Below are 26,996 nucleotides of genomic sequence, written 5' to 3'. Positions count from 1 at the left end.
CCTCTAAAGATTTGTGTAGCTCAGTGGGGCATCTCATTGCTAAAAGATGTCAAAAGTGACTTGTATCCTAATAGTGGAAGTTTGTGTAAAATATTTGAGATATTATACCGCCTTAGAGATTGAACTGTAATTATTGATGCTCTTTTAAGGTTCATTTTAAGTATATATTATACCTTTGAATGTGCTACCAAGAGCCCTTGATTTTAAGTGTGCCACATATTCAAAGAAATAATGAACTTCTGGTCTAGAATATATTCAGTTATGACTGAGAAAAACTGAAATTTATTCCACAATGTTGGACACCAGCCAAGATTTAAAGAGTTTTTCTAACTATACTTAGTGGTTTGGATTCCACCCCATCAGAATGGATTAGGCATAGAAAAATTTTAAGCAAGGGAGAGAACTGAATCAACTTATATTGTGAGAAAAAATAACTCTAATAAATATATGGGGAATAAAATACTAATTCAGAAGACTTGATTTCCAGATCTGTGACAGTTTCCATTGCAAATAATAATGTTCAAATTTTTCATCTAGACTGACAAATAAATAAGTAAATAAGTAGATAATAAATAAATAAAACACATTAACATTTGTATTAGCTGGTATGAATACTGTTTTAGAAAGACAAGTTGGCTTCAATATTTATTCTTTATTTGAAGGGATGTATATTATGCAGTATTTGAAATTTCTACTTTTCATTCACAGTATATTCTCTCTTCATATATAAATATATATATTTATAAATATACATATATAATATATAATTTAAAAAGTAAACTGGAAAATGTTTCCAAATGAGTGTTATCAGGAATAGGATCTTAAATCCAGTAAAGTTCTTCATCTCCTAATTCATCTTCAGTTTTCTCTGAACATGCAATTTTTACCTGATATTTATCATTTTTGAAATCCTTTTTCTCAATGCACAGGTCTTAAAATGACAGCTTTTCCCTTCAAGTAGTTCAACTTCAACCTTGATGTTATTTGTTTGACAAAATACCTCAGAAACGCTGCTGTTCCATTGATTACTAGTGGATTGATAAAGTCATCATCCTTCCTATCTGTGTCCAGTAAAGGGATTCTTATCATAATTGTCACAGGATGTTTGAGCCAGAGTAACTATAAAGGAATCGAGCTGTTCTCACTTAGTTTGTATACTTGGGATTACTTTGAAAAACAGATTTTTATAGTCTGTACATTTCAGAACATGACAGTTAAAAAACCTGTTGATAAAAATAATATATTGCTGTGATTTCATAACTTTTACTTCACTCCTTATACATAATGCTTCCTTTCTCCATAACAATAATAATAGACAAAAAGACAGTCACATTTTGTAGATAATTACTAGTTGTACACAGTTTTTGTCCAAATCATGTAGGAATTTTTATTCATATGATGTTCTAGGAAAAAATGTGAAAAAATAAATAGGACATAATACCCTGTATTTGAATAAATTAAAGGTATACATTTTTACAACAGGGAAGATGTCTTTGTGGGGGAAAAGTTTATCAGCCAAAATGTTTAATTTGTTAAGGCAGTCACTGGTTTTCTCTACTGATGTTATCAGGATTTAGAGTCTGGAGACTTTCTTCATAATACTGATGATTATATAATACTTCATAAAACCATTATAAATGGCTTATTTTTCTTAAAGGCTACCATTCTAAAAAAATAATGAGAAAGCTCTAATAAGGACTTTTTTATGTATCCATTTTAAACGTTATTTTTTGTGTGTTTTAGCACAGAACACAAGGGTATTATAAGAAATAAATTATTATTTTCTCAGGAACAATTCCATGAATTAATAATTCCATCTTTTTTTGAAAGAGTATGTTAGACATGTAATAAAGAGAGCATCACCATCACCTTTCTTTTTCAATGTGTGATCAATTTTGATTACCTAACGTATGTAAAGTAGGAAAAGGGAAATAAAAAATCTATTTACAAAGAAGGAAAGTTTTTCTTGTCAGTCCTTGGGGGGGGGGTGGGTAACTAAATTCTCAACTGGGTTCTCCCTTGAGGAACTTTGTTAAGGAACTGATTTATTTGCCATCCAAGAGGCAAATAACTGAGACTATTTTAACTATCATATCTTAGAACTTGCATATTTTTATATTTTTAGCAGTAAATATACATTGCTATTTTTGTCCATCAATTTTGCATATTACCTATTGACTTTCTACGACTGCAGGTGACAAATTGTTACAGCTCTGTCCTCTCTGAATTTCCTCCAGTATTCCCAATGTTATGATATTACAGTTTTTGCTTCAATGTGTTATTCCAGGTTTACATTTTAGTGTGTTACTAAATATTATTCACAGCTGAACAGTGTGTTATCTTTATTGTTCCTTTGTTATTTTTTTCACTTCAACTTAAAATTGCCTTTTTTTTCCTTTCATTTAATTTTCATTTTACCTGTTCTTAAATCTTCTTATACATTTTAAATAACATTCAGCACAGTTTTTCACCAAGGCATCATGACTGCTAATCAGTTTTTTATTTCCTTTGGCGATAGCCCTTTTTACCCTGGAGTACCCTAAACCCTTTGTCTTAGTTCCCTAAATTAAGGATTTTTTTCATCCTTGGTTTTCTTCTTTGTTTGGAAGAAAATAATCTATGGTCATTTTTCAGATTTAAAGTATGACATGATATGGCAAAGCCCCTCCACTTCCCTGTATATACCCTATATATTGAATTACATGGGAATAACCTAGACTGGTTTTCCTTCCTGCCTGAGTTACAAATTTCATCTTATTATCTTGGGAATTACTTAAATGTAAAGATGGAGATCATCTTTACTTCTCTCCTTTATTGGCTATTTTATCATTATTATTATTAATTATTATTATTATTATTGTTACTATTATTTTGTTTGTGAAAGTTCCTGGGCCATGGATCAAACCCACACCAAATCATTGACCTGAGCTGCTGCAGTGATGATGTCAGATCCTTAACCTTTTGTGCCAAGAGAGAACTCCTACTTGCTATTTTAATATTAGACAATATAAGTTTCTTAGCAAAAGAAGTATCAAGAACAAGGAGAAACTTTCATAATATTAAAAGGTCCAGTTAATCAAGAAGATACAATAATCCTAATATTTCCTAATAGAATTTCAAAATATAGAAAATCAAACCTATAGAAATGAAAGAAGAAATATACAAATTCATAAGTACAGTCAGATTTTAATGTAAGAGCTTTCATAGAACTTCCATATGACCCCACAATCCCACTCTTGGGCATATATCCGGACAAAACTCTATTTAAAAGAGACACGTGCACCCGCATGTTCATTGCAGCCCTATTCACAATAGCCAGGACATGGAAACAACCCAAATGTCCATCGACAGATGATTGGATTCGGAAGAGGTGGTATATATACACAATGGAATACTCCTCAGCCATAAAAAAGAATGACATCATGCCATTTGCAGCAACATGGATGGAGCTAGAGAATCTCATACTGTGTGGAATGAGCCAGAAAGACAAAGACAAATACCATATAATATCACTTATAACTGGAATCTAATATCCAGCACAAATGAACATCTCCTCAGAAAAGAAAATCATGGACTTGGAGAAGAGACTTGTGGCTGCCTGATGGGAGGGGGAGAGAGTGGGAGGGATCAGGAGCTTGGGCTTATCAGACACAACTTAGAATAGATTTACAAAGAGATCTTGCTGAGTAGCATTGAGAACTATGTCATGTTGCAACAGAACAAAGGGTGGGGAAAAAAAAATGTATACATGTAAGGATAACTTGATCCCCTTGCTGTACAGTGGGAAAATAACATAAAATAAAATAAAAAATATATATATAAGGGCTTTCAATGTCCCTCTAGCAATGATGGACAGAACAAACAAACAAAAAGAAACCCCTTTGAAAAACAGTTTCAGAGTTCCTGCTGTGGCACAGTGCCTTAATGATCCAGCTTCTCTCTGCGGAGCCGCCAGGAGCTGCCGGTTCCATCTCTGGCCCATGTGTGGAGGGTTAAGGATCTGGAGTTGCTGCAGCTGGGGTGTAAGTTATTGAAGCTCTGGTTGAATTTGACTCCTGGCCCAGAAATTTCCATAGGCCTCAGGTACAGCTAAAAAAAGAACAAAAATCCAAAACCAATTTCAAAGTTTCTTAAAACATTAAATACATCTCCTGTTGAGTCCAGTCATTCCACTTATAAGTATATACCACAAAGGGCTGAAGGAAATGCACACCTAAAATACCAGCTTTATTTGTAAAAGCTAAAACAGGAACCAGCCCATATGTCCATCAACATGGAAAAGGGTAAAATAATTATGGTATATAGATAGAATAAGGTCACCAATAAAAACTAATAAGCATATAACACTATGGGATGATCATAGAGCTATTGTGCCTTTTTTATCATGTCATATTACATACATTCAATACTTATCACTGTTTATTGACCTTGGTCACTTGGCGGAGATCATGCTTCACTGCCATATTACTCTCTTTTGCTGTTTTTCAGGCTGTACTCTGGAAATAATTCACTATGCATAGCCCATATTTAATGAGAGGGGAGTTATGCTTTACCTCCTTTAGGGGAAAGTGTCTACATAAGTTATTTGGGGTTCTTCTGCATGAAAGGTTTGTACCCTTTCCTGCATGTAATTGTATTCAATAATTTATATCACTATGAACTCATAGGTAGTTATTTTATAAATTGGGTTGCTTTTGATTATAATCCAATACTACTTTAATTTGTTGCTAAAATTATTCCATCTTTAGCCATTGGGAGTTCTTTCAGTTGCCTTTTGCATTTTGTTTGTTTGTTTGTTTGTTTTTGACACACTACCTTCATTGTGAGTTTGTTTATTGATTGGTTGATTTTTTTTTTTTTTTGAGCACTGCTTTAATTTTTGAGACCACAAGGCATCCAGGATCATATTGTATTTTCCAGTACTAGAACATGCCATTTATTTCTCCAAGGAGCCCTTGTTTCTTTTACTGGAAAAGGTTTTTAGAAGAACAAAATCTAGGCATTAAGTGTGCTCATTGTTACTACAGTGTCATTGATTCTAGGCCCTCTCAGTTGACAGAGGAAGGAAATATATGTTTGTATACTAATACAAGTATTCTATAAATGTCAACAGGTCAAGTTAATGATTCATGCTGTTTAAGCCTTCTGTATTCTTCCTAATTTTGTGTATTTTATTGTGTTCATTATTTCTAAAGGAGCAGTGAAATCTCCTAAATTGAAACTGACTAAACAATGGATTTGTCTATTTATTTAGTTTTCATGAGTTTTGATTTCATATATTTAGAACCTCTTCTATTAGAAAAATAAATATTAAGAATGATTACATATTCTTGATTAACATCATGAAAGTCTTTTTTTCTGATAATCCTCTTTGCTCAGAAACCTATATTCTCTAATATTAAATCAGCCAGTACAAACTTTTTGAATAGAGATAGCATAAAATTTTCTTTCATTTTTGAAATTTTCAACCTATTTATGTCTTACCTTTAAAGTAGGCACCGTAGAGTTTAGTCTTGCTTTTTTATCCAATCTTAAAATCTTTTCCTTTCATTTGGGGTGTTTAAAACCTTTATATTTAATATGACTATTGCTATGATACATTCAAAGCTGTCATTTTTCTGTTTGGTTTATATTTGTCCTAACTGTTCTTTGTTCCCTTTTGTATTTTTCATTCCTTATCTTTTTGTGTTGAGTACTTTTAAAGGTTTTATTATTTCAACCTCTTCATTGGTTTAATGGATATACCTTACTTCTTCAGATTTTTCGCAATTTATAGGATATATAATTAACTTGTCTCATTCAAATTTCAAGTAATATTATAGCATTTTACATAGGGAATAAGCACTTTTTACAACTGTTTACTCTAATTTCTCTCTTCTAGCTAGTGTGTTTTTGTTGCCATACGTGTTATTGATCCAGTTTTGAAATTATCTGAAATTAACTTATAAAAGTTAATTTTTTTGCTCTAACAAATATATTAAAACAGATATCGAAAGAAATGGATTTGGAGAAGAAAAAACATGAGGCAGAGAGGTATAGAATAGAAAACAAATTTATTTTAAAATTATTAAATTAAATTAAAAATAACTCGCATGTATTCATGTTCTTCCCCTATTTATCATTTCAGTCCACTACTCCTTTGTTGAGTTCCACATTTCCATCAGATATCATTTTTCTTCTTTAATTTTTCTTGGCATGTTCTGGCTCTGCTAGTAATGACATATTTAATACTTTTTCTTTTTTTTTGTCTTTGTTTTTTTTTGGGGGGGGGTCGCATCTGTGGCATATGGAGATTCCCAGGCGAGGGGTCTATTCGGAGCTATAGCTGCCGGCCTACATCGCAGCCACAGCAACGCCAGATCCGAGCTGCGTCTGAAGTCTACACCATAGCTCATGGCAATGCTGGATCCTTAACTCACTGAGTGAGGCCAGGGATGGAACCCGCAACCTCATGGTTCCTAGTGGGATTCATTTCCGCTGTGCCACAATGGGAACTTTAGCACTTTTATTTCTAAAATAATCTATATTTTGCCTTTGTTTATGAAAGATATTTTTCCTGAAAATACAATTCTAAATTGACAGATTTTTTTTTTAATTTCAGCACTTTTTTTTTGTCTTATTAGGGCCACACCCGAAGCATATGGAAGTTCTCAGCCAGAGGTCAAATCGGAGCTGCAGGTGCTGTCCTATGCCACAGCCACAGAATGCCAGATCCGAGCCAAATTTGTGATCTACACCACAGCTCACAGCAATGCCAGATCCTTAGCCCATTGAGTTTAGGCCAGGGATTGAACCTGCACCCTCATGGTTACTAGTCAGTCAGGTTCCTTAGTTACTGCTGAGCCACAAAGGAAACTCCAATTTCAGCACTTTAGTGATGCTTCTGGTCTGCCGTCTGGCTTTTGTTGTTTCAAACAAGTCAGTTGGCATCACTATCTCTGTTATCCTATGTAAAATGTTTCTTTCACTTAATTCCTTTAAGATTTTATCTCTGGTTTTAAGTAGCTTATGATATTCCTTAATATAGTTTTCATCATGTTTCTTCTACTTGAGATTGGTTGAGCTTCTTCAATCTATAAATTCATCATTTTCAATGTATTTGGAAATTTTACTTATTTTTTCTTCCAGTATTTTTTCTGTCTGTCCTCTGGGATCTGCAATTACAGATATAATAGGGTGCTTCAAGACATATTATTGTTTCCTGATGCTCTGACCGTTTTTTAGTCTTTTCTTCTCTCATTTTAGATTGTATTTATTGTCATCTCCATTATATTTTTTACTGTTAGAATTTTCATTTGTTCTTTTTTAATACTCTCTCCTTAGTAGACTCACACTTTCCTCCAATTTAAAAAAAAATATAGACTGTGTTTATTATAGCTATTTAATTGTTATTTATTTTTATTCTTTAAAACTATTTTAATATCCTCACCTACTAATTTTACCATCTGTATCAGTTCTTCATTGGTTTTGACTGATTGATTCTTCTTTAATCAATTCTATTTTTCTGCTTCTGTGCATTCTTGGTATTCCTCGATTGGATACAAGACATTATGAAGTTACTTTGTTGGTTTCTCTTTATCTTTTGATTATTATAACTTCATTGAGCTTTGCCCCTGGGATGCAGTTTAGTTAATTATAAACAATTTTTTTTTTAAGTCTTGTTTTTAAATTGTTATTAAGTGGTACCAGAGCAACTTCTAGTCCAGGGATCCCTTGGCCTGCAACTGAAACAGCATCCTTCCAAGTACTGTTCCCAATAGCCCATGTATTATGAGGGTCCTTTCCTTCAACAGCTGGGGAGGTGAGCTATATCCAATCCTGTGGAAGCTGCAAATATTTTTTGCTTTGCTCCATTTATGCCATTCCTTTTCTAACTTCAGATAGTTGTCTCACATGCATGCACTTATCTGTACTTAGGTGATAGCTTAAGAGGAGTTCTCTGGAGATTTCTGAGGCTACCACTCTAAGCCGCTTACTTTTTTCAAGTACATCAAAGGTACATTTTCTACAGATTACAAACTTAGGCAAATGTTGGCCTCATCTGGTTTGTTTTCCTTCCTAAGGAGTCTCTTTCCTTCACTGTTTTATGGTCAATGTCTGAACAACAGATAAATACTTATATATTGTCTGTTTTTTATTTTTATAAGATAATAATATAAAATCTGGCCTCCTTTGCTCCAACTTGTCTAGATATGAAAGTCCACATGGTTTTGTTTTGTTTTTATAATATGAGTAATTAACCTATCGTGTCAAGCTAGTAAAATTTCAAAATATCTTTATTATATTATCTATTATTAACTTAAACATAATACCTAACCTACATGTCAGGAAGTTCTTAGAATGTGTCTTGGCATATATGAACTATCATTAAGTGTCAGTGAAATCTAATACAGCAGCTGTGTCTTAAATAATTTGTACATTTTTGAAATATTTCTTTAGAACATTGGCTTAAATATTTGTTATTTTATTCTCAGCTGAAATTGAACTAATATCTATTTAAGGAAAGTGTTGGAACTCTCTGATTTCCAATATCCAAAAGACTTAATTGCCAATTCCCAGAACTCTGATCTCTGGGTTATAAATGTTTTCAGATCAAGATGATTCCATAATATTACAAAGAAAACTTGCAGTTGAGAGTCTAGATTAACTGGTTGAAAGAACAAGAATAAAGGCATTTTTAAATTGACAAGAGTTATACAAAAATGTTATAACATAATAATATACATAATATTAAGCTATAACAAAATGTTATTAATAAATACAGGGCAAAGTTAAGAAGAAATCCTATCTAAACACTATTATCTTGGCTGGGAAGATTTGAGGAAAATTTATATATTTTTTATACCAGGTTTTACCTCCTAAATTTTAAACAATGTTTTTCTTTATTATAAAGTATGTTACTTTAAAGCAATTATAAACACAAGCGTATGGAGTGGATTTTTACTGAGGCCATATATTTGATGGAATTTGTGGAAAAAGTTGGATCATTATACCTATTGCATGCATATTTCCTCTACATTCATTTTCAAAAACCCTGTCACTTGTTCATGTAACACTTTAAGAGACATGAAAAGCAGTTTCAAGTTCAGAACTGTTGATTTTGAAAAGGAAAAAAGAAAAGAAAGAAGGAATGAAGAGAATCAAAGTCACTAATGCCAGCCAGAACAACAGATGGTTATAAGGAAACAGACGCAAAAGACTTGCTTCCTCATCTGATTTTCACCCAAGACTTTAGAACAAGATAACTGGGTTGTATTCCAAGATTCACGCTAAAAATAGGGCCTGCATGAGAATTTCCATTGCTGGTATATTGCTAGAGAAACTAGCTTTGGCAGCACTGGGGAAGGAAGAGACTCCATGTTTCCTCAGGGCCTGTATAGCAGAATTGCTTTTTTCCTTAGTCTGTTGAGCAGCCAACATGACTCCAGTGAATTCTGGACTTAGTCCCTGAAAGAATGCCAAGTATGTTAAATAAGCTTCACATTGGGAGCATCTAAGATCGAGTGATCATAACATCATTAGATTTAAAATGCTCATGAGGCCAAGTTCTAAAGGAAACAACATGAAATTATCAGACTTTTTAAATGCCAACTGTGAGAGAGGACAAAGTGATTTAAAGAATGGGTATCAGAACATGATATAGGCAGGATTTATCACAGGAGAAAACAAAATAGGAAAAACTTATCAAGCAACTAACAGGAAAAGAAGAAAATATATGTTTAATGTGTTCTTTTAAAATCTGTCTGTATTAAAAGAGGTCCAGTGAAGTCTTAAGGACCAAATAAAAATTAGAGAGTTGTTGAAATCTACAAAGAATAACAGGAAGTTAGGTAAGCAGCTGTCTTATTGAAGTCAAAAAGATTAGCTAATATCCATTGGTTAAGAACTTAAAAGTGTGGCTTAAACTCTCCCTCTATTACTTCTTTTCTGATTGTGTTTTAGGGAAATCTGGTTTTGTGGATAAAGTCTGGTCAGGGCCAGGTGGTGGCCCACATGCTGGTAACTTAAGAATGATTGGATTAACCTCATTTCCTACAACTCCAAAAAGGACAAATCTCATGAGACTCAGTTGTAAGCCACCTTTTAAAAATGCTAACATAACTTGGAGAGTGAACTGAATTCCAATTTGTTCATTTATAATTAAGATGAATAGATTTATATTTAAATGTTTTTTATTCATTGGTAAAAGAAATCAGTTTTCCAATGTAAAACAAAAGGTGTTTTGATGAAATTGAAGTACAAACGAATCAATTTTTTTTTTTTTTGCTTTTTAGGGCCACACCCATGGCATATGGAAGTTTGTCTGCAACCTACACCACAGCTCACAGCAATGCTGGATCCTTAACCTGCTGATCGAGGCCAGGGATTGAACCCGAATCCTCATGGATCCTAGTCAGGTTACTGACCACTGAGCCATGATCGGAACTCCCAATTTTTTAAGTGTACAAAAGACCAGAGAGAATAAGTCTTTGCAGGAAAGAGCAGTGGGTGCTATCAGCCAAACAAACCACAAACAAACAAACAAAACCTTAAAAAACAAAGACATACAGCCAAGGCATGCTAGGGTCCTGAATGATTCAATACAGACATATGAAGGGGATAGTTAGGGAGGGGCTTATTGGAAGAAAAGAGTTTAGAAAAGAACATAAGAAAGATAGTTTTAATTTACCTCACTTTCTCCTAGAAAAATAATTTGCTCTTTCTTTCTGTGTATGCAACAGAAATGTGGAGGTGGTATGGAGATTTAGAGCTTTGCTATTTAAAATGCAGTCTAAGACTTAGCAATGGACATCACTTGAGAGGTTGATAAAACAGAATTTCATGCCATATTCTAGACCTACCAAATCATAAAATCAGAAAGTCCCTTAATAACTTGTGGGCATATTTAAATTAGAGAACACTGGTTTTAAGCATAGACTGTGCTGTCAGGAAAACATGGGTTTGAATTCCTATTCTACACCTACTATGTGACCTTGGATGAGGTATATACCTTCTCTGATAATTAGTTTCTATAAGAAAATGGGGATAATAATAGCACCTAACTCATGAATTTAAATGTATTCTCCATTTCAGTTATTGTATTCTTCAACTCATTGTTCTTTATATTTTCTGACTCTTGGGAGTTCCCATTGTGGAAACGAATCCAACTAGGAACTATGAGGTGGTGGGTTCGATCCCTGGCCTCACTCAGTGGGTTAAGGATCTGATGTTGCCATGAGCTGTGGTGTAGGTCACAGATGTGGCTCAGATCTTGCGTGGCTGTGACTCTGGCTGTGGCTATATATATATATATATATATATACATTTTTTTCCCCTAACTCTTCAATAAAAACTTCTTGTGGCTTATTACTCTGTGCATCCATTTTTTTCTCAGGTTCTTGGATCACGTTTATAATCATTACTCCGAATTCTTTCTGGGGTCAGTTGCCTCTCTCTGCATCACCTACTTGTTCTTCTGGGGTTTTATCTTGTTTCTTCATCTGAAACATATTCCTCTGTCTTCTCATTGTCTAAATTTTTGAGTTTGTGGACTCCATTTCCCAGGCTGCCAGATTGTAGTTTTCTTGTTTCCAGTGTCTGCCCCCTAGTGGTTGAGGCTGATCTAAAGGATTGTGCAGACTTCCTGGTGGGAGTGGCCAGTGCATACCCACTAGTGAGTGGAGCTAGACCTTAGCCTTCTGGTGGGCAAGGCTGTGTAAAGAGCTCAGGAATTCTTTAAGCAACCTATCTACTGATGAATGGGGTTGTGTTCCTACCCTGTCAGTCACTTGGCCTGAGGAGTCCAAGTACTAGAGCCTACAGGCTGTTAGGTTGGGCCAGGTCTTGGTACTAATGACCCAAGTAAGACATCAGCCTTCAGATACGTACCCCTGGATATGTTCACCACCAGATTTTATGTGTCCAAGGAGAGTCACAGCCACCATTTTCATCCCCAGACTTCTAAGACCCACAGCTAAGTTTGGCCTAGATTCTTATAGAGCACCAACTTTGCCCTGGGACCCAGTACACATGAAAGCTTGTGTGTGCCCTTCAAGAGTGGGAGTCTCTGTTTTCCACAGTCCTGTGGATATCCTGCATTCAAGCCCTGCTGGCCTTCAATGCCAAATGCTGTGGAGCATCCTCTCCCCAACACCAGACCCCAAGGCTGGGGAGGATGACATGGGGCTCAGAATGCTAACTTCCATGGGAGAACTTCTGCAATATAATTATTCTCATTAGTTGGTCATCCACCCAGAGAGGTGGGTATGGGATTTGATTATAGCACTCTTCCTATTGTCTCATTGTAGTTTCTTCTTTGTCTTCAGTTGTAGAACATGTTTTTTCAGTAGGTTCCAGTTTTTTTATTGATAGTTGTTCAGAAATTAGCTGTGATTTTGGTGGGTTCTTGGGAGGAGGTGAGCTCAACATCCTTCCACTCCACCATCTTGTTTTCTATGTGTATTAGTTTAAATGAAATATCACATGAAAATCACTTACCACAATGTCTAGCATATAAAACAAACTTAGTTCAAGCTGGTTAGCATGGTAACTGACATGAATCATGAATTAAATGATTAGAACAAAGTTAGAAAACATGTAAGAGATGAAATTAACTCTTTCTGTTGCTGTGTTCCATTTACTGATCCTATGTTTGGTATTTATGTGAACTCTTCAGTGGTGACCAGATCATGCTATATTCAAGCACTTGCTATGAAGCAAAAGTGATTCATTTAAAACAAAGTAGGTCACATTTTTTTTTAATTTTCATTATTCTAGGAGGTGAATTTGAGGAGATTTGCTGTGATTTATGTCAGATAGTGCTTGGCTTATGTTTTCCTCTAAAATTTTAGAGTATCCAGTCTTATATTTAGGTCTTTAGTCCATTTTGAGTTTATTTTTATGTATGGTGTTAGAGGGTGTTCTAATTCCATTCTTTTACATGTAACTGTCCATTATTCTCAGCACCACTTATTGAAGAGATTGCCTTTCCTCTGTTGTATGTTCATGACCCTTTGTAATAGATTAGTTGACCATAAGTGCATGGGTTTATTTCTAGGCTTTCTGTCTGGCTCCCTTGATCTGTATTTCTGTTTTATGCCAGCACCATATAGTTTTGATGACTACAGCTTTGTAGTATAGTCTGAAATCACGGAGCCTGATTCCTCAAGCTCCATTTTTTTTTCTCAGAATTATTTTGGATATTCAGTATCTTTTGTGTCCTCATACAAATTTAAATTTTTTTGTGTTCTAGTTCTGTGAAAAATGCCATTGGTAATTTGCTAGGGATTGCATTGAAACTGTAGGTTGCCTTGGGTGGTATAGTCATTTTGACAATATTGGTTCTTATAATCTGAGAGCATGGTATATTTTTCCATCTCATTGTGTCATCTTTGATTTCTTTCATCAGCATCTTATAGTTTTCAGAATATAAATATTTTGTCCATTTGGGTAGGTTTATTCCTAGATATTTTATTCTTTAAAAATAAGTGGGATTGCTGTTAAGTGGGATTGTTTCCTTAATTTTCTTTTCTGATATTTTATTGTTAGTATATAGAATTTCAGTTGACTTCTGGGTATTAATTTTGTTTCCTGCAAGTTTACTGAATTCATTGATGAACTCCAACAGTTTTCTGGTACAGTCTTTAGGATATTCTATGCATAGTATCTTGTCATCTGAAAAGTTTTTGCACAGAAAACCATAAACAAAATGAAGAGACAACCCACAGAGTGGGGAAAACATTTGCAAATAAATCAACTGACAAGGGATAATCTCCAAAACATACAAAAAAGTAATAAAGCTCAATATCAAGCAAACAACTTAAAAAATAGCAGAAGATCTAAATAGACACTTCTCCAAAGAAGACACTCAGATGACCAAAAAAATACATGAAAAGATGCTCAACATCACTAATAATTAAAGAAATGTGACTCAAAACTACACTGAGATACCACCTTACACTAGTCAGAATGTCCATCATTAATAAGCCAACAAACAATAAATGCTGGAGAGGAAGTAGACAAAAGGGAGCTGTTAGTGGGAATGTAAATTTGTACAACCACTATGGAAAACAGTATGGAGTTTCCTTGGAAAACTAAATATAGACCTACCATATGATCCAGCAATCCCACTCCTGGGCATATATCCAGACAAAATCATAATTCAAAAAGATACATGCACCCCAATGTTCACTGCAGCACTATTTAAAATACCAAGACATGGAAGCAACTTAAATGTCCATTGACAGAGAAATGGGTAAATAAAATATGGTGCATATAAACAATAGAACATGATTGAGCCATAAAAAAGAATGAAATAATGTAATTTTCAGCAACATGGATGGACCTAAAGCTTATCATATTAAATAGAGTTAAACAGTGAAAGAGAAATATCATATGATATTACTTATATGTGGAACCAAAAAAAGAAAAAAAGGGATACAAGTGAATTTATTCACAGAATAGAAACAGACTCACAGACTTTGGAAACAAACTTATGGTTACCCAAAGGGACAGGTTGTGGGGTAGGGGATATACTGGTGGTGGTTTGGGATAGGCATAAGTACACTGTGGTATATGAAATGATTGTTCAGTGAGGACCTGCTCTATAGTACAGAGAACTCTACTCAATATTCTGTGATAATCTATGTGGGAAAAGAATGTGAAAAAGAATGAATGTGTGTACATGTATAACCAAATCATTTTGTTTTACAGCAGAAATCATTGTAAATAAACTATACTTCAATGAAACTTTAAAAAATGAAAAAAAAGTTACATTTGCATTCTCTTATCTACTTTGGATCAGCTGCACAATATAACTAAATAACTGGGCTGATGTTGGCCATTAAATGCACTGAAAAACTAACAATCAAGAGAGCTGATAAAGTCAACATCTATTACAGCCTTGCTTAAATGAAAAAGCAAACTCTTGATTTTAAATATATATACTTTTGAAAGGCATGTTTTGAATAATTTTTAGCTAACAGAATAATCAAGTTCTTTGGAAAGACTATTAAAAAACAAAATCAATTTGGTTACTCCTAGGGTTTTTAATCTAAGAATAAGTATACTTCAGACTAATATACTATATGATTGCTTGATATTAGTACTTAAATAATTTATGTAAGAAATGGAAACCTCAATGTATGTATAGAATCCTGTTCTCTCCTCTACTCCCACTATGATTCAGGAATGATAAAAGAAATCATATTTCTAAGTCAACTGAGCTAAATCAATGCACATACAAATAAATATGAGATAACCCAAATTTTAGTCTAGTAGGACTTGAATATTTAAGAAGGTAATCATAATAATAAAAGTATCTGGCAGAAGAAGAGTGACTTTGACTTAGTTTGCATTTGACATACATAGTTGAGTACACATTAACCCAAAACTGTCCATCTACACTTCTGTGTAAGGATGTTCAAAATTATGAGACTGAACTACTGCAAGCTGCTTAGTGATAGATTCAAAAATAGTTGCTGCTTGTTTTAGGGAAAGATAATATATCTCTCCCACATGGACTCAGATTTGAACATCTAACTCACCCTGACCAATGAAATCTGAGAAGAGCTACCTCTCTTGACTAAATGTGCTTAAAGTGCTAGCCCATAATCCTAAATACACATTAAAAAAAAATTCAGACCCATGAATAGCATTGGGTGCACATGAACACACATGGAACACAGCAGCAGTGGACCTGCTATAAACATTTAGAAAAAAATGATAAATGTTTGCTTTTCTAAGGTTCTAAGATGTTGGAGGCTTTTTTAAATCATAACAAAACTAATGTTTTCTAACTAAAGCACTATGTTTCTCAAAATTAATACAATCAGCAGAGTGAATCTATGAAATTAGGAAAAATAAAATAGAATCCTGAAAAGTGTTTGTAATTTTTGGTTCATTTCAAACCAACCAGGACACTCAGTATTAATTCAATAGACACTTAACAAGTCTCATTTATTTTGTTGCAAATATTGCAGTGGTACTAATGTTATGAATGTTAGTATGGTTAACCTGGGATGTGAAAAGTTAAGGTAAAGAGTAATAACTAGGTTGTTGGAGATCTTGTCTGAAATCAATAAAGACTATTATTATTCTAGAAGTTGACTTGCTCATAAAGCAATATTATATCTCCATCTACTTCATTCTTTGCAAATTCTATACCAAAGTTTTGGTATTTCCTTTGAAATATTTCATTAGTCCATAGCTTCAAGATTATTCTGATTACTATAGGTTCCAGCCTAAGTTACAATTGCTACTGAATCTCAGTCAGCCTTTGTTAGCCATAGGAAGCTTTAGAGGGTACCTACATTAATATATCCTCGTCCAAAGAACCATCTTCATCAAAGAAGATGATCCCCTTTAACTGAGTTTGAAGCTTGGGGAGAGTTGGAATGCAGGAGAGGGGTGGTGATACTTCTCTGACTTAAGGAAGGAATTGAAATCATGCTGGTGATCAAATAGGCAATGGATATTATAGCAAGCTATAACTAAGCCACCTGTGTCTCCGTTTTCTTCATTCAGAAAATGAAGGTTGATAATTTCACCTAAGAGGATGATCATGGGTCTAAAATAAACTAAATGTGAAACTACCTATCTCATGCTTAGTAAGGTGGGAATCTAATTAGTGTTAGTTTTCTTTCACTCTCAGTAAAGCAGGTTGTTTCATATATATTTTTAATTTATATATATATATATTTTTATAATAATTTTTTATTTTTTCCATTATAGATGGTTTATAGTGTTCTATCAATTTTCTACCGTACAGCAAGATGACCCAGTCACACATACATGTATACATTTTTTTTCTCACATTATCATGCTCCATCTTAAGTGACTAGGTATAGTTCCCAGTACTATACAGCAGGATCTCATTGCTTATCCATTCCAAAGGCAATAGTTTGCTTCTATTAACCCCACATTCCAAATCCCTCCCACTCCCTCCCCCTTGGCAACCCCAAGTCTGTTCTCCATGTCCATGATTTTCTTTTCTGTGGAAAGGTTCATTTGTGCTGTGTACTAGATTGCAGATATAAGTGATATCACATAGTATTTGTCTAAATTTATTTATTTATTCATTTATTTATTTATTCATTTATTTATTATTTATTTATTTATTTTGCTTTTTAGTGCTATGGCAGTTCCCAGACTAAGGGTCAGATCTGAGCTGCAGCTGCCAGACTATGCCATAGCCACAGCAACGCAGTATCCTAACTGCATCTCAGACCTACACCACAGGTCACAGCAATGCCAGATCCTTAACCCAGTGAGCAAAGCCGGGGATCAAACCCACAACCTCATGGTTCCTAATTGGATTCATTTCTGCTGTACCATTATGGGGACTCCATTTTTAAAATGTATTTATTTATTTATATTTGTATTTATTTATTCATTTAGATTGTTTCATATAGATGAGCTTTATGATCTGCATTGTATTTTGCCTTTCGTACTAGATATATTGAGCAAAACATACTTTACAGTGCAAGTTTTATGACATGCCCCTTTAAGGCAGGTAGCACTTCAACTCATCAGTTTCTGCTTTAACTCCTAAATACTCATCTTACTCCACCTCATAAGTGAACACTGCTGACCAACAACCTTCACAATTTGTAAACTAAATGAATTAATTTATGTACTAATTCTATACTAAGTTTCAAAGAAAATCCCTAAGTTTTTCCTATCCGTGGACGGTGATGTAAATCATTGACCGAACTACTAACCTCTTTCTGCCTTTTCTAGCTATGCAGAGTTTTTGGCTATCTTCAAAATTAGAGTGCTTAGGAGCAAATAGAAAATTCAAGGGGACTTATTTCACACAAAACTGGTTAACATATGAAATAAATTGCTAACTTAGACCAGTGGAGCAGATAATATAATTTAGTTTAGCAGAACAAAATTTATTTCTAAAGAAGGGTGAAGATGGCAGCAAGGAACTAGAGCAAATTGATGCCACTGGCTTGGAGAATGTCAGATAAACTCAGATGAAGAAGGTTTTTTTAATGCTTACATGGCCTCTCCTCCATCTCTGTCTTGGTACTCTTTATGTCCTTAGGATCTTTCAATTTTGCAGAAATGAATATAGCTGTGACTAGCTTAGCAAAAAAATGCTGTTGTATACCATATCGCATGCTATAAACCTTGTGGGGATCTTAAAGTGCATAATCGGGCTGCAGATGGCACTGTTAATTTCTATTACAGATTCTAAACCCATGAGGGAGTTAGTCTTTGCCTCACTGCCTCACTGTTCTACAAGAATGATTTTTGATAGTTTCCCTTACTGCACAGCTTTTCTGCAAAGTGTTTGTCTTTTAGAAAGGCCAAAAGGAACTTACCAGCTTTTTAAAAAATCTGCAAAACTGCCAAGTTGCTCTGGGCCTTGCCCCCTGCAGTTCCCTGTTTGCTAGCCTTATTTAAAGAGGTACAGGTATCTGTTCACTTGGAATGAAATGAGCCTTCTTCTGGGCTTTGGTAATTTATGAAAACACCAACTATCTGCTTCATACCAAATGTAGAGCATAATATGAAATTCTATCCATGAATATTCTTTCAAGGATGTCAAAGTTAAATAAGGTAAGTATTAGTAAAAATACATATATGCACATTTTAATTTTTTTGCTGTATTATGTCATACAATTCCATATTCTTCAATGGAACTTCGCTTGAAAATATGTCCCTCATCTGGTTTCGCTCAATAGGTTATAAAATATGAAATTTATAAATCATATTTCTATGGGTTGGAAACCTCAAAATGCTTGTCAAATTCAATAAACCAACCATCTAGCCAACCTCTTAAATGACTCATTGGCAGCATACAGGCTTTGGAATCAAAAGACCTGGCCTATGTTCTTAGAGACATAACTTAATAAGTATATGACATATAGTCCCCCTAATCTTTCTATTTCTTTGTTTTAATATCTAAAATATCTAATCATGGGGTCAAGGGGATTAAACAAAAGAATGAATGTATAATGCTAAGTATAATACAAAATGGAGCCAGTCCACAGTGGTTTTGACTGTGTCTGCTTTTGTATATTTCTTTCGCAATTAAGGATTGTCACATCCAAGTGGGTTTAGACAACCTGCAAATTTTGGTTTGTCCCAAGGCAGTCAATATTTTAAGATTGAATCTCCTTATATTGTAGGCTCAGTAGAGCTAAAATATTCTGAGTATGTTTTCATTAATTATCAATACAATATTAGTAGTTTAATACCTCAGTCTTCGTGATTTAATCTATAGCATTAGATGATACTAGTTAGGAGCATAACTTTTTAAATTATTCTGTTTTCCCATAAAATAATTTTATATACATTTATAATATACCTCTTTTCTGTTGATTTTTTCATGCTTAAGTTAAAATTGTTTATTAAGAAGCCACTTCTTTTACTTCCTGCTTGATATACAGGTTCACAGTGACAACCTCCAGTGCACAACTCACCTTAATATACAATAGATGGTATAAACTGAATATATTAAAAACTTAATTTAATAACTACCTACTGAGAACCTAGTATACCTCCTCACTTTTCTATTGGCTAATGGAATTCTTTATTTTGTAAAGGCATTCATTCAACAGATCCACCCAAGCAAATTCATGAAGCTAATATTATATACCAAAACTGTACTGATTGTTGGAGATATAAAAATGAACAGGATAGAAACCATCTTTGCCTTCAAATCTCTTACATTCCAAAGAGAGATATAAGTGTAACAAAATCACACTCAGAGTAATGAATAACCCAGCCAAAGTAGGATGTTTCTGACAGATTTATTGAGATATAACATATGTATCGTAAAATTCCCGTCCAAAATGTGCAATTCACTAGTGTTTAATATATTAACAAAATTGTGCAAACATAACTATAATATAATTTCACTTTTTTTTTCATTTCCCATTGACTACTCTGCCACTCTCATCCTAGGCAACCAATAATCTTTCTGTTTCTATATATGCTCCTATTCTGTACATTTCATTTAAGTAGGGTAATAAAGTATGTGGTCCTTTGTGAATGGCTTTTATCATGCAGCATGTTTTCAAGGTTTGTTTGTATAACAGCATTTACCATTACTTCATTTCTTTTATTGTCGGAAAATTTACCATTAAATGGATATATGAAATATTTGATAACAGCAATTTTAAATTTCTTGAATAAACCTTCACACTCAGGAAGATGCATATTATTAACAGTGTATGTATACTTTTTGCTTTTATTTTTTTCATCTTTTTGCCTTTTTAGGGCCACACATGCAGCATATGGAGGTTCCCAGGCTAGGGGTCTAATCAGAGCTGCAGCTGCCAGCCTACACTACAGCCACTGCAACTCAGGGTCTTAGCCATGTCTGAAACCTACACCACAGCTCACAGCAATGCAGGATCCTTAACTCACTGAGCAAGGGCAGGGATGGAACCCGCGTCCTCATGGATGCTAGCCAGGTTCGTTAATCACTGAACCACGACGGAAACTCCACTTTTTCTTTTAATTGCCCAGCAAAGTCCCTTCCTTAAAATTTAAGATGCTCCAATCTTAAGAGGATTTCAAAGATCAATAATACCCACTGCTATTGGGAATATAACTTGATACATACCTTTTGGAGGCAATCTGACAGTACAAACCACACTATAAAAAATGTTCTTAGTCTTTTCATAAACCTTAAAGAAAATATTTGAGATGTATAAAAGTATATGTGCATATTTCTGGTGGTTCTGTTTGAAAGGGTTTATTACTGAAAGCCAATACTCAATAAAATCAGATTGTTTACAAATGTACAGATACATGTAGTAATATATATGATATGATTCAAGAATGAAAATGACGGCGTTCCCGTCGTGGCTCAGTGGTTAACAAATCCGACTAGGAACCATGAGGTTGCGGGTTCGATCCCTGGCCTTGCTCAGTGGGTTAAGGATCCGGCATTTCCATGAGCTGTGGTGTAGGTGGCAGACGCGGCTCGGATCCCGCGTTGCTGTGGCTCTGGCGTAGGCCGGGGCTATAGCTCGGATTAGACCCTTAGCATGAGAACCTCCATATGCTGAGGCAGTGGCCCAAGAAATGGCAAAAAAACAAAAAAATAATAAAATAAAGAATGAAAGTGACAATGAAGATTTATATTCATTGCCTTGTAAAGATTGAGATTTTTAAAGTCAAAAATAAGCATGTAGATAGTGTTCATAGTAAAATAGGTTAAAGACATGTATATACATAGATATCTTTATATTGCCAGCTGGTTAACTGTGTTCTTATGTATGAATGGAAGCTTAATGAGTCTATGTGGGGTGGGGTTGGTTTTTGATGGATGGGAGTAGCATTAACCAATAAGCTTAGTTTATAATAAACATACAGGCGTGAAAAATAGGACATTGTGTCTGTAGAGGTGAAGTTAGGGTGTTGTAACTCAAGAACACATCCCCCATCCTTCCCACACCCATACATACAACTTTAAGACCATCAGAGAACATGCATAGCTTGATAAAAGGACAGAGGAAGAAGAAAAATAGGTAAGTTATTGCAGGTTTTAAACTTGTAGTTGAATAGTATAATAAAGTCTAGGAAGCGAGTCACAAGGATAACTGGTTCCTTGTGTATAGCTTAGCTAGAATGTTGACTCAGATGGTGGGGTGTGAGAATGCTTATAGACAACTAGCACATCTCTATGAGCCTCTGCTAATACATTCTACTAAGCAAACATAAAGCAACTCATCTGGTGTATGTGGAAGCAAAGCCCTCCCAAAAGATGCTCAGGAATCCAAAGGGGAACTCCTACCTCTGTTGTCCATGATTCAAAACAAATGTGAGTTTCTCTGTGGCTGGGAATTTTCAGTAACAAATCTTCCTATCAAAAGGTCCATAGGGGACTGTCAGGTACAACTGGCTACTGGCTCAGGAATGGAAATTGGTTTTTCCAGAAAAGGCAAAGCTCACCTTTCATAGGAAGGTAATTTTCAGGTCTGAGAGTCACATCTACCTCAGGTTTGAATCTGGGAGTTATCCATTCAGAAGGTAAGGAGGAAAGCTGAAAAGAGCAGTTAGGAAATGATTCTCTAACACGTGCCTCTGTTCTCGTGGAGCAAAACTTTGTTTCTGGGTAAGAGTTTAGGATATGCAGAACCAAGGGAGCTAAAGAATGTGAATTATTAAGATTGTAATGTGAAAGAGATATTAGAGGAACTATAGGTTAAAAATTTACTATGCGTTAGGTCAAATTTTAATACCCTTGCATGCATCTATTCAGTAATCCTTATATCACCCTACAAAGTAAGTATTACCATGATTCCTATTTTATAAATAATGGCTGGATATGGTTATGTAAGGTGATTTGTCCAAGGTTATATAAACAGAGGCAGGAATAGAATTCAGAGTGTAGTTCTTCACTCAACTTTATTGAACAACAAGATGCAAAGAGAAGATTGGTACTAAGTTACTGCTTTAAATTGAATTGCACTTTTTAAAATGCATGTGCTCAAGTTACCTATAGTAAACAAATTTATCATTTATTTGTCATGATGTTTTCCTTAATTGTGCCAATGTATTTGAAAAGATTTAAGGTAAATTTAGTGTATTTCAGAGGTTACAATATTTCCACTTGCAAAATGGTAAGCCGATTCTTTTAGAAATATTTTCTTCAAACTGCGGTGAGCATAGTGAATGTGGCCCTGTAAATTTACAAATGTTCAGAATACTTTTCTCAGCCTGCCACTTAAATTGCACCCTTATCCTGTCCTGCACTATGTCTAGATTGGCTAACTGGAACTGCAGCCCAGCCCTGCCTTCCTCCAATACTGGGTATAGAAAGAAGAGTCAGAAGTGTTATTTCTTAATGTGTGCCTTAAGATAAAAGTATGTGATATATAGTAACTATTCAGTTTCTTAATGAATAAGTGGATGTTAATCATTCATGAGGGATTATGATTATTACCATCACCCAGAATACTGACCCAAACATAATATCTTTTTTATAACCAAATAAAATGAATCTCTCTTCGTAATTACATTGGTGTAAATATTTATATTACATAACTCCAGAGAAGGATGCATATTTGCAATCAAAAGAAAGTAGTCAAAGAATACCTTGATTTATGTTTAAGAATATACAAAAATGAAAATGTAACCTGAAAAACCAAAACAGAATACCCCCCACCAAGTGTCCATTTATGCAAGAGATTATGAATGATAACTCTAGAAGGGTGACATATTTCCCTCATAAATGACAGATTATTAAGGTCAATTTTGATTCACAAATGAGATATGTGGAGTTTACTACTGAAAATTATAACTTTTAATTTCACAGTGAAATGTGTATCAATTAATTATGTTATGAAAGTCATATGGTCCCTTTACATATAACACTTGAGGAGCAATTTATATTTTTCTGAGTGTTTTCATAGATGTTAAAAAGAAACCAACTACCATCCTAATCAGGATAATAACAAGTACAAAATTCATGCTGGACAGAGTTTTTAACAGCACCCTGAAGTCCATGGGTGGCTGAAATGTTTGCTTCTGACAGGAACAGAAGCATATTTAGTCACTACACTTAATAATTTATTAGGGCCGTATGACCTTCAGCATTATGCATGTGCAAAAAGCAAAAGGCCCTGACAAGATGGAAACCTAGCTTAGGCATTTGGCTCTCTTCCTGCAAATAGAAACTGGAGAAGGTATAAATGCAAGTGTGGAGCATGAATTTGAGAAAGAAACAAAAAATAAAAAGCCACTGGGAAGATCAAAGACTGTTAGGAACTAGTGTTGGTGGCACTCTGGTTGTAAGTCAGGTAGGGAATGCTGTAATATGCTCACATTGCCATAACACAGTGCCACAGACTGGGTGGCTTAAACAACAGAAATTTATGTCTCACAGTTCCAGAGGCAGGGAAGTCCAATATCAAGGTGCCATTCAATTTGGTTCCTAGTGAGAGCTCTCTTCCCGGCTTCCAGACAGCTGCCTTCAGGCTGTGTACTCAGATGACCGCTTTGTGCATGTGCAGAGAGAGGGAAAGAGAGAAATATCAAGCTGTCTGGAGTCTCTTCAACATATGAATTTTGTTCATTGGGAGACACAAACATCAGTTCATAACAGTGAAAAACTTCTAAATTCTGTTCTAATATCTCCCCTTATTGGCTTGAAAAGATCGAAACTTGCCTCTTAGCAGCAAAAACAAGCTGAATTAAATTTGAATTCAGTTTTTTTCAAGACTACCACACAGGGGATTTTGTGTACTTTCTATTCTGTCATATCAAGAGGCATAAAATGATTTGGTTTTCCTGACTTCAGTGATGTTCTGGGCGTTGTCAACCTGACCAATTCATTATTAATTCTGCAGCAACCAACCATCAGGTAATGGTATTAGTGGCTATTGATAGTTGTTGCACACATGCATTATTCCTCCAGCAGGAAAACCATGAGAAAGTCTTATTAAAAAGAGCGAGAGAGGAAATTGGGCTTCATCCACACATGAAATATACCAACACCTGGTTATAATTTCAGCAAAGATCTTTCCTGCCTCTACCTTACCCCTTTTCTCAAGACAATTCCTCTCCAATCACGAACAGCCCATAGATAGCATAGTGAATACTGAAGGAAGATAGGAACAATAAAGTGGTGAAATAGTTTAATAAGATAAAGTCATGCATTCCTTCTCTCCCACAGTCTGAATCATTTTTTGATTGAGGAGAAGCTTTAAATTGAATGAGAAACAGAAGTTTTGATAAAGCATTGGGTTGATGTTTTAAAACCGAAAAAGTGCAATTAGTCCTTGATGACTGAAAATGAGAGAAAACTATGGAGTATATCAGGAAGCAGGAAAGGAAGAACAGCTATTAAAGTAAGGTTTTCATTTTTCTCCTACCCCACAGAGTCTAGGTTTTTTTTAATAAACAAGCATTAATATGGCTACATTAATATGAATTTCTAAAGCAATGTCCCATATACTAAGTGGCCTTCATGATTTAAGGAAATATTAAAGAGTTCTTAAAACAAAATGCCATTCTTAGTGAATTTCATCATCTGTTGTGTAAACCAGGGCTTACCTAATTTCAGAAAGGAAAAGTTTGCAAAACAGTGTGGATGTCACAGACTACCGACTTAAAACATTTATCTCATTTGGGCGTACCACAACATTTTTCTTAATTAAAGTATACTCTAAATAGCTACGTTACAAGGTTACTTTTGGTAGAGATTACTAAGCATTTACTTATTTAAACATTTACTTATTTCCTTTCATTGGTAGACATTACTAATGATGCAAGCCAGATGGGGGTGCCAAGCAGGTAAACCGGTGGCTCTGAGGGGCTGACAAGCATGAACATCAGCAGACACAGGGAGCAGAATCATTTGGAACAAGAACAGCTGGAAGAATGGAAAGGGTCAATACCAATAAGGCAAATGTGGCAACCTAAAGCGAAGCAAAGTGTCAGAAAGTTGAGGCCAGGCAGAATGAGGTCATAGTCACTTAAAGCTGGGGAGAGTGACTAAAAAGTGCACATATAGTTAAAATCCATATTTTATTTTATTTTTTATTTTATTAATATTATTATTTTTTCAGAATGTTTTTATTTATTTATTTATTTATCTTTATTTATTTTTTGTCTTTTTGCCATTTCTTGGGCCACTCCCATGGCTTATGGAAGTTCCCAGGCTAGGGGTCTAATCGGAGCTGTAGCCACCAGCCTACGCCACAGCCACAGCAACGTGGGATCCGAGCCACGTCTACAACCTACATCACAGCTCACAACAACGCCGGATCCTTAACCCACTGAGCAAGGCCAGGGATCAAACCCACAACCTCAGGGTTCCTGGTCGGATTCGTTAACCACTGCGCCATGATGGGAACTCCTAAAATCCATATTTTAGAGTAGAACCAATCCTGCATTTTCAACCAGGATTGATTTTCTTTTTTTAAGATAAGTCCTTAACCCACGTACTTGTGAATATGACCTTAATTAGTAGATGTGATCAGTTTACGATAAAGCCACACTGGATTAGGGTGAGTCCTATACCATCCAGAACAATGAGAGAATACATTTTCATTGTTTTAAGTCATCCAGTTTATGATATCTCACTATGAAAACCCTAGGAAACTAAAAATGTTATATATGAAATAATAAATAACTAATAGAGTTCTTTGAATAGATATGGAACAATAGAAAAGAAAGCAAATTAACGTTTAAGTATGTATTACAGTCTCTGTACTAATAATTTTTAAATCCATCTCAGGATTTATACAAATTCAGTGAAATGGATATTATTCCCATTTTAAATGTATTACAGTTAAAGCTTATAAAAGTCTAGTAACCTATTCTCATAAGAACAAGTATTTCTTAGATTATTGCAAGACTGACAGTGATATTCTTTTTTGATAAATATTTCTTGAACATAAATACACTTTAAGGCACTGATCTAGACATTGTAGCGACAGTAGTTTTAAAAATATAGAAAAATATCTTCCCTGGTGGGGCTTCAGTATAATGGAAGCAGAAAGGTAATAAAATAAATAAATAAAATGTATAATGTGTCCATGGTAATAAGAGTAATGGCGAAAATTTAAGAGGGACAAATATTTCCAGAAGTGAGATTTAATTTTTCAAGATATGTTTTACCAAACAGATGCCATTTGAATGAAGACATGAAGGATAAGAGGGGGAGAACTGTGTAGATTTTCTGAGTTAAGCACTCAGGCACATGGATGAGTGAGAGGTCATAGAGAATGTGTGAGTAAAGCCCTAGGCAGCATTTTAGCTAGAAAAAAAGTGAGAAGAGAGGTCAGACAAATAGAAAGGACCAAGTTTGAGTAGGGAATATATGAATTGTAAAGATATTTCTTTGATAGTGAGTGAGATGCTGTTAGAGAATTTTAAGCGGAAAAGTAATGTGATAATACTAATTTCATGATAGGCAACTTATCTAGAATGGGTATATTTAGTAAGGTACATCTCTTTTTAGTTGATAAATTATATCCAGAGCCTTAATTCAGATCTTCATTTGAATAATTTTAAAGAATACTCCTTGTTGGTGGCTTCATTTG

The sequence above is a fragment of the Phacochoerus africanus genome, chromosome 2, assembly GCF_016906955.1.
Source record: "Phacochoerus africanus isolate WHEZ1 chromosome 2, ROS_Pafr_v1, whole genome shotgun sequence".
NCBI classification, from domain to species: Eukaryota; Metazoa; Chordata; class Mammalia; order Artiodactyla; family Suidae; genus Phacochoerus; species Phacochoerus africanus.
The sequence above is the reverse complement of the archived record's forward strand: the minus strand, read 5'-3'. Positions refer to the sequence as shown.